Genomic DNA, 17,653 nt, shown 5'->3' on the forward strand with positions numbered 1-17,653 from the left:
GATAAAGAGCAAATGAGTTTTGCACACTGACCTCACATTTAGTCATCTGGTCCAGAAAGGACATACAAATGTCACAAATACGGATGAGTGTACATTTTTTAATTCCTTGTATATTGTGGTTTATATAATAAGATATATTCATGTATTTCCATATTGCACATGATTTTAGTGGGTTTGGAGTACTGTATACTTTATAATATAAATATAAATATTTATAAATATAATATAAATATTTATAATATAAATATAATATAATCATGTATAAAATAAATATAAATTATGTCATGTATTTTGTTTCTAAATGCTTATGGCTTCATTTATACCCATGGATTTATGCATCAAGGTGTCAGCAGAAACACAATCAAAAAGGGAAGGTCCTTGTAGTTTCACTGAAACATCCTGCAGCTTCTTTGAATTTACAAAATAATGTCAACACTCGAAGACCAACAACAAACTGCTAAACTGTCTGTTATTTTTTCCAGACAGGCACTCCTCTACCCCATTTCTATTCAGTATGTATTTGTGCAGACCTTCTCCATTTGTATATAGACATTCAAATCACACACATCTACCTGCATGCACAAATATTTCCACACACACATGTAAAACATAGTCACACTTTGTAGAATATGCAATCACTTCCAAAAATTTTAGCAATGCTGAAAAAGAGGTTGTACTAGTTTCCTAACGCTACCATAACAAAATAGCAGAGACTTGATTGCCTCAACAACAGAAATTGACTTGCTCATAGTTCTGGAGGATAGAAGACCAAGATTAAAGTGTTGGCAGATTTGATTTCTTCTGAGGCCTCTCCCTGGCTTTCAGATAGCCGCTTTCTTGCTATGTCCTTGCTTCTGTGTGTGAGCAACCCTCTGTACCCATGTGTGTCTAAATTTCTTATTTTCTCAAAATGACACAACTCCAATTGTATGAGGGCCCACACTGACAGCCCTCATTTTAACTTAATCACCTCTATAAAGGCCATATCTCCAAATGTAGATACATTCTGAGGTACTGGGGATTAGAGCTTCAACATAAGTTTTGCAGAGACACAACTCAGCCTAAAACAGAGGTTAATAATAAACTATCTAAAAAGTCTACTATAGTTTTTACATTTGTATATTACATGCACATAATTTTGAATACTAACAATACACCAACTTAATGTTTAAAGCTATACTTACATTCTATCACCCAAAACAAAATATTGAAATTTGTCACCATGAGCCCTTTTTATGTAAGATTTCAGATATGCTTATGTAAGATATGTCTACATTATCTTAGAGCTTCAGCAGTCAGTCAAGGAGGAAACTTAGGAAATCACACATCTTATTTAAAATGAGTGTCTTCCCCTCTTAGTCCAATGTTCTGGTGCGTATTGAACACATCAATACATCCCTTAGATTAATGTTATGATTTGCTATGGGGGATTAAAAAAGCACACAGAGGGTTCCTAATCAGCAATTTTTTCACAGCTGCTTTTACCTCTTTGTTCCGTAAACTATAAATGATAGGATTCAACATGGGGGTTAATCCAGCATATACCAAAGCCATAAATTTGTCTATTTCTTGTGAATCTACAGCGGAGGGCTTCAGGTACATGGAGAGAGCTGTCCCATAGAACAAAACCACCACAATCAGGTGGGCTGCGCATGTTGAAAAGGCTTTGCTTCCACCATCCACTGAGCTGATTCTCAGGATGTTGGAGAGAATGAATGCATAAGAGACACAAATGAGGAGCATCGGCATAGGAAGAAGAAGTACGCTGATCACCAGCATGATTAACTGCACCCTGGAAGTATCCACACAAACTAGTTTCAAGACAGCCAGAATTTCACAAGTGAAGTGATTGATGATGCTACTTCCACAGAGAGACAGCTGCAGCACAGATACTGTTTCCACCAGGGCGGTGAGGCAGCCTGTCATCCAGGAGCCAGCGGCAATCTGCACACAAGCCCTCTTGTTCATGATGATGGGGTATCTCAGAGGGTTGCAGATGGCCACATACCGGTCATATGCCATCGTGGACAGGAGCACACACTCAGTGGAGCCCATGGCAAGAGAAAAGTACATCTAAGTGACACATCCTCAGAATGAGATGGTATTTTTCCCTGAAACAAAGTTTGTCAGCATTGGAGTGAGAGCAGAAGAGGTATACCAGATGTCTAAAAGGAGAGGTTGCTGAGGAAGAATACATGGGTTTGTGTAGGTGGGAATCCAGGATGGTGATGGAGATCAGAACGATATTACCCAGCAAGGTGATCAGGTACATCAGCAAACACAGCACAAATGTGATGACTTCAGCTTTGGGGTAATGAGTAAATCCCAGGAAAATAAAATTGGAAATGACTGTCAAGTTTGCCTTGACCATTTTATGCCTCTTTGTTTATCTGTAGTAGTGAATAAAAATATACATTGTACATATATGAAAATTAAATTCTACCATCTTTCAAGGGGATTAGTTAGGGGTACTTTAAAAGGATCATTATTAGACACTTCTCTAAAGAAGACATCCGGATGGCCAACAGGCACATGAAAAGATGTTCAACGTCGCTCCTTATCAGGGAAATACAAATCAAAACCACACTCAGATACCACCTCACGCCAGTCAGAGTGGCCAAAATGAAGAAATCAGGAGACTATAGATGCTGGAGAGGATGTGGAGAAACAGGAACCCTCTTGCACTGTTGGTGGGAATGCAAATTGGTGCAGCCGCTCTGGAAAGCAGAGTGGAGGTTCCTCAGAAAATTAAAAATAGACCTACCCTATGACCCAGCAATAGCACTGCTAGGAATTTATCCAAGGGATACAGGAGTACTGATGCATAGGGGCACCTGTACCCCAATGTTTATAGCGGCACTCTCAACAATAGCCAAATTATGGAGAGAGCCTAAATGTCCATCAACTGATGAATGGATAAAGAAATTGTGGTTTATATACACAATGGAATACTACGTGGCAATGAGAAAAAATGAAATATGGCCTTTTGTAGCAACATGGATGGAACTGGAGAGTGTGATGCTAAGTGAAATAAGCCATACAGAGAAAGACAGATACCATATGGTTTCACTCTTATGTGGATCCTGAGAAACATAAGAGAAACCCATGGGGGAGGGGAAGGAAAAAAAAAAAAAAAAAGAGGTTAGAGTGGGAGAGAGCCAAAGCATAAGAGACTCTTAAAAACTGAGAACAAACTGAGGGTTGATGGGGGGTGGGAGGGAGGGCAGGGTGGGAGGGAGGGCAGGGTGGGTGATGGGTATTGAGGAGGGCACCTTTTGGGATGAGCACTGGGTGTTGTATGGAAACCAATTTGACAGTAAATTTTATATATTAAAAAAAATAAAAATAAATAAAAAAATAAATTAAAAAAAAAATCTAAAAAAAAAAAAAAAAAAGGATCATTATTCTGGCAATACCATGCTAATTATTCACTCATTCACTCATTTGTTGAATATACTACAAGTCACTGAAGATCTCTTTGAATTACCTAAAAAGCTACTCTTGGGCAACTCAGAATAAAATATCACACAGTCAAGTAAAGAAATAAATACAATTAACATCATATAAATACACCCTCGGGTACCATGAGAACACAGAGGGTAAGAATCTGAGCTCTGTGTTAGGAACACTGGTCAGTGAGACATTGTGACACTTAGTTTAATCAAAAAAGGCATTAGACCTGGGGCGCATGGGTGGCTCAGTGGTTGAGCATCAAACCTGGATTTGGCTCAGGTCATGATTCCATGGTCAAGCCCCGCACAGGTTCAGTTCAAGCCCCATGTCAGGCTCCACACTGGCAGTGCGGAGACTGCTTGGGATTCTCTCTCATTCCCTCACTCTCTCATCTCTCATCTGCTCATATTCTCTCTCTCTCAAAATGAATAAACAAACTTTTAAAAAAATGTGTTATACCTAATCGAGTTAAGGACCACTGGAGGCTTGCTGGGGAAAGAAAAAAAATTTTTGTAAAATGTTACATGGAGAAAGGATTTAGTTGCATTTCATAAACCTGCTAATTATGTGTTGTAACACATGGATATGCGGTACACTATAAATAGAAGATAAACCTGTGTCCAATCACTATCGCACTACCTGATTTCAATTTCCAAGAAGGCATTTTTGAATATGGAATCACCCTGAGCCCACGCTTTCTTAGAAACAAACTGATTTTCAAAGTTCAGGATTTTATAATGCAATTCTAATTACTTGTGATGTATCTCACAATTAGTCGCATATGGGAACATGTTTAAAAACCACTGTCCTATAAGTAGAGTTCAAATGCAATCAATCACACACACTCAAGCCTCACATCCTCATCATTGCCTACTTCTCCAACCTCATCTTCCAACACTCCAGCTCCAGACTCTGGTCTGAAACAACAACCAGCTTGTAATTTCTCATACTTATCATGCCATTTTATATTTTTATGTCTATAACCAACAGTTCATCTACATGCTGTTACCTTTCTCACCAACTCCAATCTTGTTTTTCATGAATATTTATCCAGTCATCAAAACTGTAGGCCACTGTCTCAAGTACAGCTTCGTTCTTTATGTATACCCACATTACTCAAGTATATTACACTGAACAATAGCCATATGTGCACATCCCATTGGCTCCCACCCTTGGTACAACTGAGCTTCTCCAGATCTTGTTCCCCATAATACTAGCAAAGAATAAATTACATTCAAGATTTTTAATAACACACCACTCCCTTGAACATGGGCAATGTTTGGTACATATTCAAATAAGAACATTTTCACTATTGGTTGGTCTCTGTGCCAACATAAAAGCCTAAGATTTCTCAACTGCTCATTTAGATCTGCACCCTTATCTGTAACATTAAAGAAACTAGTTCATTTAAGAAACAAAGACGATGAGCTCTTAGCTTTAAATATTTGACATAGAGTGAGGTGGGGAAGGCAATGACCATTTGTACTCTTAGGAGAGGTTGAGGTATTCCCCAATCATCTTCTGTAGGGTTTTAGACCACTGTCCTCTGAGTGTAAGAATTGGACTCTAAATCCAACCATGCTACTTACTGGTGTGCATAATCAGGCAAATCACTTGGCCTCTTTGAAATCAGTTTGTTTGGGGTTTTTTTTCGTAATCTATACAGGAAGATGACAACTCCTAGATTAATTTATTTTAAAATTCTTTTTCCACCACCCAATTCCATGGCCTCTCTAATATTTCAGAACATCACAAAACGTTTATGATTTCATCATCTCCCTGCTTTTCTTTCAGAGCTATACCTGCCTATGCTAACCCAGTGCTGGTTCACACTGGCTCAGATAAAAAACTTAGTACTTCTTCATAATCTATTAAAATTTCAACCTCCAATCCATAGGTGAATAGGAAACACCTGACTGATTATTTCCAGAAAGGTGACTGTTAAAGGTTTCTGCTCTTTAAAGTTCATTTGGGTCAGCACACACCATGCTTCTACTGAGGGCTTCTCTAGCGGTCTTTCCCCCCTCAGCACCCAGTTTTCCTACTCTAGCTCTTGCTCTTCTTGCTTTCTCTTCTTTCTTCACTACTGTCTGGTCTTTTCTTATAAACAAAATAATGATGTCTTTTTCTCATGCAGATTGGGTCCCTAGTCTTTCCCTTATCCTTCCTTTACAATGCTTGTAAGAGTCTCACCTATCCTAAGTCATTTTATTGAGATACTTTCCCTAAAATGACTTCAGATGCCAGGGCTAAGACAACCATATGTTTTCCAACAATCTCTTCCCTTTTCCTTCCCAAATGTCAGAGCCAGAACAAATCAGAGTTCTACCCCAACATTTTTATTTTAAAGTTGATGGATGCTTGAAGGAGTTTAATGACTTGTCTGAGATAAATGAGAAAATCAAAAGCAAATCGAAAACTTCCGTCCCACATTTTGGGCTCATTTCAACTCAATATTTTCCTTATCAACAAGTACTTCTTTTAAAAGTAAATATCTGGTCTCCTATTCTGGTCTCCTGGCCTAGCTGAGACCCGTGAATCACTTTTATAAATCGGAGGATACAGAAAGAGATGGATAAGGTCTGCTCTCATTTACCTCAGCACATGTGATCAGTATCTTCCTCTTTGACTAATGTATGCTTCACTATTTAAAGTTGATCTCCAGCATGGTCTTGCTTGTGAATCTTTGTGCAGTGCTCAGAAAAGTAAAAGAATCTAATCGCTTCTCGGCCTTTTGGCTAAGATCAAGTGTAGAAAAGTAAAAGAATCTGACTTTGTAATTATGGTAATTCTCCATGAAAACTGTATTAGAGTGGGTTATGCAGAGGTATTTTTATTCAGAAATTGCAATGAAAAAGGATATGGATGCTCTTGGTTTGCAAAAAATCAAGCCAGATCTTTCCTCATTCACAAATTCTCAACATACAGAGCTTTTGGTAAAAATATAAAAATAACTGCCTAAGAAAAATAATGACAAAGATTTTTTTTCTGCCAAAATCACCACCTATGCTCTGCTCTCTAAAACTTCCAAAGGGTTATCCCTGGATCTAAGACTACTAAAGTCTCTTGTTGCTATTAGGGACTTTCCAACTCCCTTAACAATTTAATGCTGTGATTCTGGAACATAAAGAAGTTAAACTTTCTAGTTCTCCAGGGTTTGATTCTCCAAGTTCCATGTACTAATTGGGAACCAAAAAAATGAGGTGAAAAAACTTTTAATTAATTCAAGTTATCTGGGCCAATAAGAGACCTGATTGCTGAGCAGCCTTTGTGCAAGTAGAATTGTAGGAGACTATTTGTGTATTGGAAAGTATCCTGATAAGTGCAAGTATGTGGCAAGGTCAAGATTTATTTTTTACTATGTGCACACTATTTGAATCAACATGAGTACTGCAAAGCTCCCTTCCCCACTGGATTGCATTGTTACTTTTGACATAAACTAATTGATATCTTGTTCTGTTCCACTAGTCTATTCTTCTTATCCTTGAACCAATACTACATTGTCTTTTTAGCTATAGCTCTATAAATCTTGATTTTGGTCCTCTAAATTATTTCTTCTTTATGGGTGGTTGGTTGGTGTTGGTATTTGTATATATATTTGGCTTATCAATTTTCACAATATACCTGCTGGAATTTTGATTGAGATAGCCTTGAACCTTCTAAATTTCAATTTAGAGAGAACTGACATCTTTATACTATTGTATCTTCTAATTCATTAACTAGGTATTTTTAAATTTCTCTCAATGTTGGGGCACCTGGGTAGCTCAGTCAGTTGAGCGTCCAACTTTGGCTTAGGTCATTATCTCGGTCTGTGAGTTCGAGCCCCGCGTCCAGCGCTGTGCTGACAGCTCAGAGCCTGGAGCCTGCTTGGGATTCTGTGTCTCCCTTTCTCTCTGCCCCTCCTCCGCTCATGCTCTGTCTCTCTCTCTCTCTGTCAAAAATAAATAAGTTAAATTTTTTTTTAATTCCTCTTAATGTTTTATTGATTTTTCTTGCACAAATGTCTTGTACATATTATACATTTATTCATATATTTTTTGTTTTTTGATGCTATTATAAATTGTGCTTTAATTCTATTTTCTACTTTCTTGTTATTGTTATGTAATGATTTTTCTATGCTAAAGTTATATTTAGCAATCTTGGTAAATTCACTTTTTTTGTAATAATGTCTTAAATTTTTAATAAAAATATAGTTGACATTAAATTCACTTATTAATTCCAATATTTTTAAACCATTTTAGTGTTCTACATACATATAGTATCATTCATAAATAGTGACAGATTTGTGTTCATTATTTATATCATTTATCATTATTTTTAGTACTGATTATTAATTCTGGTACTATTATAGTAGTATATTCGGGAGCTGAAACAAATAAGGTAAAATGAAACAATTCTGATTGAAAATGTACTGGTGCTTTAAAATGGCTATGAACTATTTAAAACTAGATTTTAGATATCTTAAAAATTAATATTCCTCTTGTATCACAAACAAGCAGATTGTAGAAGAAAAAACATTTCTATTTCCAAAATACTATAGCAAATATAAAGTCCATTTTCTTAGTCAGGTACAAATGAGCTTGCAGGAATCCTGTAAAATGTATTTCTAATGATTTCAGTAAACAGAACTGAAGAGAATAAAAATAAATTAAAAAGGGGCACCTTGGTGGCTCACTTGGTTAAGTGTCCAACTTCAGCTCAGGTCATGATCTCACAAGTTCATGAGTTGAGCCCTGCGTCAGGCTCTATGCTGACAGCTCAGAGCTTGAAGCCTACTTTGGTTTCTGTGTGTCCCTCTCTCTGCCCCTCCCTCGTTTATGCTTTGTCTCTGTCTCTCAAAAAGTGAATAAATGTTAGAAAATATTTAAAAATAAATAAATTAATTAATTAATTAAAATAAAAAACATCTGTCACTCTCTGATGTCTAATAAATGTAAATCAAATTAAGAAACTTCAGAGTAGATTGTAGAAAACATCATTATAATAGAATATCTGGATAGATCTTATCTGGCCACTAGATCTGCAATATGGGCAAATTCTCAGACAGAATTACTTATGACTAGGTGATGGAGGCCCAAGACCTCAGTAGAAAGCTTCACATATTTTAGCTCAGACCAAGGTCAATTGTCCTGATGATTTTATATCCCAAGTTACTTTCTGCCTGAGGTCCAATTAATGGGCCTTCACATGTCATATTCCTTATTTAAAAACTTAAAAGTGGAAAAAAAGGCACTTGAGGATAAAACAATTTCCAGAAAAGATGAGAAACTGCTCTGAACTATATTGAATCAGTGTTGTTTATGATAGGATGGCATGCCTTCTAACTAGATCTAAACATTTAAAACTAAGCATACCTATACTTCTCAATAAGTATGGGTATTAATTTATTAAACATTCTACCAAAATTTCAATGGCAATTTTCAATTGCAATTGGCAACTGCAATAGCAGCTAAATGCTTGACATATTTTATATTTCAGACCAATATTTTCTATAAGTATCAGGCAAGATATAGATACAAATCTGTCTAGAGTAATCCTTTTATTGACACATAGGGAAATTTGGCCAAAAAAAAATTATTTACTTGTAGCCTTAGCTGATCTTTCCTCAGGATTCATTTCATGTGGAGGACATAGTTTCCACAGAGTTTCCCCAGAGTCGCAAGGTAACCTAAAAAAGGCAGTTAACAGCCCATTCATAGGCCTTTAGAAACTTCTGAAGTCAAGATATTTCATGGATGTGATAACACAAGATTATATTAAATAAGTACATTTTTCCCTGGCTTATTAAATCCCAGAAATTATATTTCCCCAATCTAGTGGAGAGTAGAAAGTATGGCTTTAATGTCAGTCTTTTCAGTCATGGTAAACACATCCTGACATTTTCAAGCTACCTCAGAATTCATGGAATCACAAATGATATCTCGTTTTTGAAGATTTCTAATATTTATCCTTTAAAATAATAGGAAAGTCTATCATGGCCTTAAAATGTCATTAGCAAGGAGAATATCAAGGATGTTTTATAAAAGAATGTCTCTAAGCAATGAAAGGTACAAATAGAACAAATGAAAATCTATGTGCAAATTTATCTTAAGAGAACTGTTGAATCTGTAAGCAATGATAGTGAATAGGAAAGAATCTGAAATTGTTCCTATTTGCCTGTAGATATTACTTCATTATATTTTAATATTTAATGTTAAAGGCAAGTACGAGACTAAAGTTTCCAAGGTTTGGAAGAATTCTCTTTACATCTTCCTCATCTCATTCGAGGCAAAGCCAATAAAAGTGATCTTCTGATGAAAAAGCTAGTATTCCAATGGGAAAATCAGAATTGCTTTGTTTTGGACCCTCATTCCTTTGTTATTCAATGATCACATATCATTTTACATAAATTGCTTGCTAGTCCCTCCATAATAAAAAAGGACAATTTTTATAAACAGATTATACAGTTTTACTATCCTAACAAGGAACTATCAGAAATAAGAAAAACTCTAGTGAATTTTTGCCTGATAGGAAGTCCACAGATCCATATAAAGTTACCATTATGGGTGTATATTAAGCAATTTTTCAGTGACAACTGAAATCTAATGGAGTGTCTCCAAACTCGATGGAAGAACCACCCATTTAATTTGATGACTACTTGAAAGCATTTCACTTGCACTGATAGGATGTGTCCATGCTGTCCACCTCAGGACACTGCCATCACAATGCTATGATCTGCTATTCCCATCACTTCCCTGAAATCTGATGCTCTTCCTGCTTCTAATAGGTGCTGCTATTTAAGGTGCCTATACAGTAGGTCATCCACGCTAGGACACTTGACATTGAAAGAGTAAACTGTTACTAATTACACCAGGGAAACTGATGTTAAGTAGACTAGTTCTGAGCAAAGGACACATATGGTCACCATTCCAAGGTTGGTTCTATTAGGGCCAACATGTTCCAAAGACATAAGATGTTTCACTAAAAAAAAAACCCAACCAACCAAAGAAAAAAACAAAACAAAAAACAGGCATTGTTTTCTTTGTTCCCTGGCTGAGAGCAAGTACTTAAGCTTTGGTCTGAACCTGAAGTCTCCCAAGGTCCAGATATAAATTCATGGGGTCAGGCTGGGGAAATAATCTCTGGGAAGATACCATGCTACTCTGGGACTCAGGGTGGTAACAAATTTAAGATATAATGCTTTTTTAAATTTTTTTTATGTTTATTTATTTTTGAGAGAGACAGAGACAGAATGCGAGTGGGTTAGGGGCAGAGAGAGAGAGAGACACAGAATCCAAAACAGACTTCAGGCTCCAAGCTGTCAGCACAGAGCCCCATACTGGGCTCGAATGACCTGAGCTGAAGTTGGACGCTCAACCGACTGAGCCACCCAGGCGGCACCCCTTAAAATATAATTCTTAAATAAGAAACAGTGAACCCTATTAACATAACAGGTGACCAGAGCCTAGGGGAGAGACGGATGATAAGGAATCTTTACGAAAGCTCATGGTGGAGGTTAGGAAGTGTGAGATCTGAAGTCTAATTAGGGTTATTCTTTTTTCCTTTTCTGCATTGTCATTCCTTTGTATCTTCCTCAAATCTTCAGTTAGTAAATAGAAGCCCGGAGCTAGCTATAGTTCAGGGAATGAAGGGAATGTAAATCCATGCATGGGATGACACAAACTGGATCAAAATGACATCAGCATTGATGACATTGAAGAACAGGCAGAAATGACTGGTCCTGAAGCCTAAATAGTGGTATGAAACAAGAGATCAGCCACAACCAGTAGTCTCTAAACACTTTCATTTAGTCACCCTTCCGTTATTCTGTCCCCCTCTGAATAGCACATCATTCTCTCCTAAGAAAGCCAACTAAAGTTTACAAATTGCTAGTCTGTCTGCCCCCTAAGCATTTTCCAAAGAAGGGCCAATCTGCAATATGGTCATTCCACTTTCTGGGCAGCTGCACAATGACCAAGTCTAAACCCAACAAAGTCAGGAAACCATGAATCAGTGAAACGACTCTGGTGCTTTTTTAAAATCTTACTTTGTATAAACTGGGTTCTAGCCAGCTTCTCACTGATCATGATGATGAAAGAAAGTAATGCAAAGGAGTGACAAACAGTGTGTGTGTGTGTGTGTGTATATATATATATATATATATATATATATATATATATACATATATATACACAAACAGTATATATATGATATACATATATGACTGTTCTGGAAAGAAATTCCCAAGAACTCCATCTTGGGAATAAATATATTTGATGTAAATCAGGATGAAAACCTGTTATACAAAACCTCTATTGTGGTTTGTCAATCAAATATTTCATGACCTCCTTGAGTATGCTGACAGCTTGTGGTCTTAGACAAATGTTGGCTCAGTATATCCTAACAGCTTTGCATATTGGAGAAATTTAAAACATTTTATTCCCAATGTAGTTTCAGAAAATACACCATTCCAAGAAGTCACTTAGGTCTTAGGTCTTTTTGTTGTTGTTGTCATTAGTTACTTAGTTAGTTAGTTAGTTAGTTAGTTACATATAGGATCTTGGAAGGATATAGAACTTGTGGTTCTCTCAAATTTCTTGAGGGATATTCACAGAAAATAATTACTTCCTACTATCATTACTAAGAAAGCTAAAAGATTCAAGAAGACAGAGAGAAGTAGAATGACAATGAAATAAAGGAGCCATTTCTTTTAAGCAGTGTTTAAAAAGATAAAGCAATCAGGGGGGTTCCGGAAGATGGCGGCGTGGGAGGACGCGGGGCTCACAGCGCGTCCTGCCGATCACTTAGATTCCACCTACACCTGCCTAAAGAACCCAGAAATCCGCCAGAGGATTAGCAGAAGGGAGTCTCCGGAGTCAAGTGCAGACTAGAGGCCCACGGAAGAGGGTAGGAAGGGCGGCGAGGCGGTGCGCGCTCCACGGACTGGCGGGAGGGAGCCGGGGCGGAGGGGCGGCTCGCCGGCCAAGCAGAGCCCCCGAGTCTGGCTGGCAAAAGCGGAGGGGCCGGACGGACTGTGTTCCGACAGCAAGCGCGACTTAGCGTCTGGGAGGTCATAAGTTAACAGCTCTGCTCGGAAAGCAGGAAGGCTGGAGGACAAAGGGAGGGAGAGCTGCTGAGCCCCCGGACGGCAGAGCTCAGCTTGGCGGGGAACAAAGGCGCTCGCCAGCGCCATCTCCCCCGCCCATCCCCCAGCCCAAATCCCAAAGGGAACCAGTTCCTGCCAGGGAACTTGCTCGCTCCGCGCAAACACCCAACTCTGTGCTTCTGCGGAGCCAAACCTCCGGCAGCGGATCTGACTCCCTCCCGCTGCCACAGGGCTCCTCCTGAAGTGGATCACCTAAGGAGAAGCGAGCTAAGCCTGCCCCTCCAGCCCCCGTGCACCTTGCCTACCCACCTTGCCTAGCTAATACGCCAGATCCCCAGCAACACAAGCCTGGCAGTGTGCAAGTAGCCCAGACGGGACACGCCACCCCACAGTGAATCCCGCCCCTAGGAGAGGGGAAGAGAAGGCACACACCAGTCTGACTGTGGCCCCAGCAGTGGGCTGGGGGCAGACATCGGGTCGGACTGCGGCCCCGCCCACTAACTCCAGTTATACACCACAGCACAGGGGAAGTGCACTGCAGGTCCTCACCACGCCAGGGACTCTCCAAAATGACCAAACGGAAGAATTCCCCTCAGAAGAATCTCCAGGAAATAACAACAGCTAATGAACTGATCAAAAAGGATTTAAATAATATAACAGAAAGTGAATTTAGAATAATAGTCATAAAATTAATCGCTGGGCTTGAAAACAGTATACAGGACAGCAGAGAATCTCTTGCCACAAAGATCGAGGGACTAAGGAACAGTCACGAGGAGCTGAAAAACGCTTTAAACGAAATGCAAAACAAAATGGAAACCACGATGGCTTGGCTTGAAGAGGCAGAGGAGAGAATAGGTGAACTAGAAGATAAAGTTATGGAGAAAGAGGAAGCTGAAAGAAAGAGAGATAAAAAAATCCAGGAGTATGAGGGGAAAATTAGAGAACTAAGTGATACACTAAAAAAAAATAATATACGCATAATTGGTATCCCAGAGGAGGAAGAGAGAGGGAAAGGTGCTGAAGGGGTACTTGAACAAATTATAGCTGAGAACTTCCCTGAACTGGGGAAGGAAAAAGGCATTGAAATCCAAGAGGCACAGAGAACTCCCTTCAGACGTAACTTGAATCGATCTTCTGCACGACATATCATAGTGAAACTGGCAAAATACAAGGATAAAGAGAAAATTCTGAAAGCAGCAAGGGATAAACGTGCCCTCACATATAAAGGGAGACCTATAAGACTCGTGACTGATCTCTCCTTTGAAACTTGGCAGGCCAGAAAGGCTTGGCACGATATCTACAGTGTGCTAAACAGCAAAAATATGCAGCCGAGAATCCTTTATCCAGCAAGTCTGTCATTTAGAATAGAAGGAGAGATAAAGGTCTTCCCAAACAAACAAAAACTGAAGGAATTTGTCACCACGAAACCAGCCCTACAAGAGATCCTAAGGGGGATCCTGTGAGACAAAGTACCAGAGACATCACTACAAGCATAAAACATACAGACATCACAATGACTCTAAACCCATATCTTTCTATAATAACACTGAATGTAAATGGATTAAATGCGCCAACTAAAAGACATAGGGTATCAGAATGGATAAAAAAACAAGACCCATCTATTTGCTGTCTACAAGAGACTCATTTTAGATCTGAGGACACCTTTAGATTGAGAGTGAGGGGATGGAGAACTATTTATCATGCTCCTGGAAGCCAAAAGAAAGCTGGAGTAGCCATACTTATATCAGACAAACTAGACTTTAAATTAAAGGCTGTAACAAGAGATGAAGAAGGGCAGTATATAATAATCACAGGGTCTATCCACCAGGAAGAGCTAACTATTATAAATGTCTATGCGCCAAATACCCGAGCCCCCAGATATATAAAACAATTACTCATAAACATAAGCAACCTTATTGATAAGAATGTGGTCATTGCAGGGGACTTTAACACCCCACTTACAGAAATGGATAGATCATCTAGACACAAAGTCAATAAAGAAACAAGGGCCCTGAATGATACATTGGATCAGATGGACTTGACAGATATATTTAGAACTCTGCATCCCAAAGCAACAGAATATACTTTCTTCTCGAGTGCACATGGAACATTCTCCAAGATAGATCATATACTGGGTCACAAAACAGCCCTTCATAAGTTTACAAGAATTGAAATTATACCATGCATACTTTCAGACCACAATGCTATGAAGCTTGAAATCAACCACAAGAAAAAGTCTGGAAAACCTCCAAAAGCATGGAGGTTAAAGAACACCCTACTAACGAATGAGTGGGTCAACCAGGCAATTAGAGAAGAAATTAAAACATATATGGAAACAAACGAAAATGAAAATACAACAATCCAAACGCTTTGGGATGCAGCGAAGGCAGTCCTGAGAGGAAAATACATTGCAATCCAGGCCTATCTCAAGAAACAAGAAAAATCCCAAATACAAAATCTAACAGCACACCTAAAGGAAATAGAAGCAGAACAGCAAAGGCAGCCTAAACCCAGCAGAAGAAGAGAAATAATAAAGATCAGAGCAGAAATAAACAATATAGAATCTAAAAAAACTGTAGAGCAGATCAACGAAACCAAGAGTTGGTTTTTTGAAAAAATAAACAAAATTGACAAACCTCTAGCCAGGCTTCTCAAAAAGAAAAGGGAGATGACCCAAATAGATAAAATCATGAATGAAAATGGAATGATTACAACCAATCCCTCAGAGATACAAACAATTATCAGGGAATACTATGAAAAATTATATGCCAGCAAATTGGACAACCTGGAAGAAATGGACAAATTTCTAAACACCCACACTCTTCCAAAACTCAATCAGGAGGAAATAGAAAGCTTGAACAGACCCATAACCCGCGAAGAAATTGAATCGGTTATCAAAAATCTCCCAACAAATAAGAGTCCAGGACCAGATGGCTTCCCAGGGGAGTTCTACCAGACATTTAAAGCAGAGATAATACCTATCCTTCTCAAGCTATTCCAAGAAATAGAAAGGGAAGGAAAACTTCCAGACTCATTCTATGAAGCCAGTATTACTTTGATTCCTAAACCAGACAGAGACCCAGTAAAAAAAGAGAACTACAGGCCAATATCCCTGATGAATATGGATGCAAAAATTCTTAATAAGATACTAGCAAATCGAATTCAACAGCATATAAAAAGAATTATTCACCATGATCAAGTGGGATTCATTCCTGGGATGCAGGGCTGGTTCAACATTCGCAAATCGATCAACGTGATACATCACATTAACAAAAAAAAAGAGAAGAACCATATGATCCTGTCAATCGATGCAGAAAAGGCCTTTGACAAAATCCAGCACCCTTTCTTAATAAAAACCCTTGAGAAAGTCGGGATAGAAGGAACATACTTAAAGATCATAAAGGCCATTTATGAAAAGCCCACAGCTAACATCATCCTCAACGGGGAAAAACTGAGAGCTTTTTCCCTGAGATCAGGAACACGACAGGGATGCCCACTGTCACCGCTGTTGTTTAATATAGTGCTGGAAGTTCTAGCATCAGCAATCAGACAACAAAAGGAAATCAAAGGCATCAAAATTGGCAAAGATGAAGTCAAGCTTTCGCTTTTTGCAGATGACATGATATTATACATGGAAAATCCGATAGACTCCACCAAAAGTCTGCTAGAACTGATACATGAATTCAGCAAAGTTGCAGGATACAAAATCAATGTGCAGAAATCAGTTGCATTCTTATACACTAACAATGAAGCAACAGAAAGACAAATGAAGAAACTGATCCCATTCACAATTGTACCAAGAAGCATAAAATACCTAGGAATAAATCTAACCAAAGATGTAAAAGATCTGTATGCTGAAAACTATAGAAAGCTTATGCAGGTAATTGAAGAAGATATAAAGAAATGGAAAGACATTCCGTGCTCATGGATTGGAAGAATAAATATTGTCAAAATGTCAATACTACCCAAAGCTATCTACACATTCAATGCAATCCCAATCAAAATTGCACCAGCATTCTTCTCGAAACTAGAACAAGCAATCCTAAAATTCATATGGAACCACAAAAGGCCCCGAATAGCCAAAGTAATTTTGAAGAAGAAGACCAAAGCAGGAGGCATCACAATCCCAGACTTTAGCCTCTACTACAAAGCTGTCATCATCAAGACAGCATGGTATTGGCATAAAAACAGACACATAGACCAATGGAATAGAATAGAAACCCCAGAACTAGACCCACAAACGTATGGCCAACTCATCTTTGACAAAGCAGGAAAGAACATCCAATGGAAAAAAGACAGTCTCTTTAACAAATGGTGCTGGGAGAACTGGACAGCAACATGCAGAAGGTTGAAACTAGACCACTTTCTCACACCATTCACAAAAATAAACTCAAAATGGATAAAGGACCTGAATGTGAGACAGGAAACCATCAAAACCTTAGAGGAGAAAGCAGGAAAAGACCTCTCTGACCTCAGCCGTAGCAATCTCTTACTCGGCACATCCCCAAAGGCAAGGGAATTAAAAGCAAAAGTGAATTACTGGGACCTTGTGAAGATAAAAAGCTTCTGCACAGCAAAGGAAACAACCAACAAAACTAAAAGGCAACCAACGGAATGGGAAAAGATATTTGCAAATGACACATCGGACAAAGGGCTAGTATCCAAAATCTATAAAGAGCTCATCAAACTCCACACCCGAAAAACAAATAACCCAGTGAAGAAATGGGCAGAAAACATGAATAGACACTTCTCTAAAGAAGACATCCGGATGGCCAACAGGCACATGAAAAGATGTTCAACGTCGCTCCTTATCAGGGAAATACAAATCAAAACCACACTCAGATACCACCTCACGCCAGTCAGAGTGGCCAAAATGAAGAAATCAGGAGACTATAGATGCTGGAGAGGATGTGGAGAAACAGGAACCCTCTTGCACTGTTGGTGGGAATGCAAATTGGTGCAGCCGCTCTGGAAAGCAGTGTGGAGGTTCCTCAGAAAATTAAAAATAGACCTACCCTATGACCCAGCAATAGCACTGCTAGGAATTTATCCAAGGGATACAGGAGTACTGATGCATAGGGGCACCTGTACCCAATGTTTATAGCGGCACTCTCA

The 17,653-nt window shown here is 38.7% G+C and overlaps 1 non-coding gene and 1 pseudogene across 1 annotated transcript; one reads left to right on the top strand and one right to left on the bottom strand.

The window, feature by feature from the left end:
* Positions 1-1,410: 1,410 nt before the first annotated feature.
* On the bottom strand, positions 1,411-2,371 carry LOC122204574 (annotated as a pseudogene).
* A 3,800-nt stretch (positions 2,372-6,171) lies between these two features.
* LOC122205753 lies at positions 6,172-6,359 on the top strand. Its single transcript, XR_006196247.1, has one exon. It is a non-coding gene; the product is annotated as a U2 spliceosomal RNA (small nuclear RNA).
* Positions 6,360-17,653: the final 11,294 nt, after the last annotated feature.

The sequence above is a fragment of the Panthera leo genome, chromosome D4 (assembly GCF_018350215.1).
Source record: "Panthera leo isolate Ple1 chromosome D4, P.leo_Ple1_pat1.1, whole genome shotgun sequence".
Classification (NCBI taxonomy): domain Eukaryota; kingdom Metazoa; phylum Chordata; class Mammalia; order Carnivora; family Felidae; genus Panthera; species Panthera leo.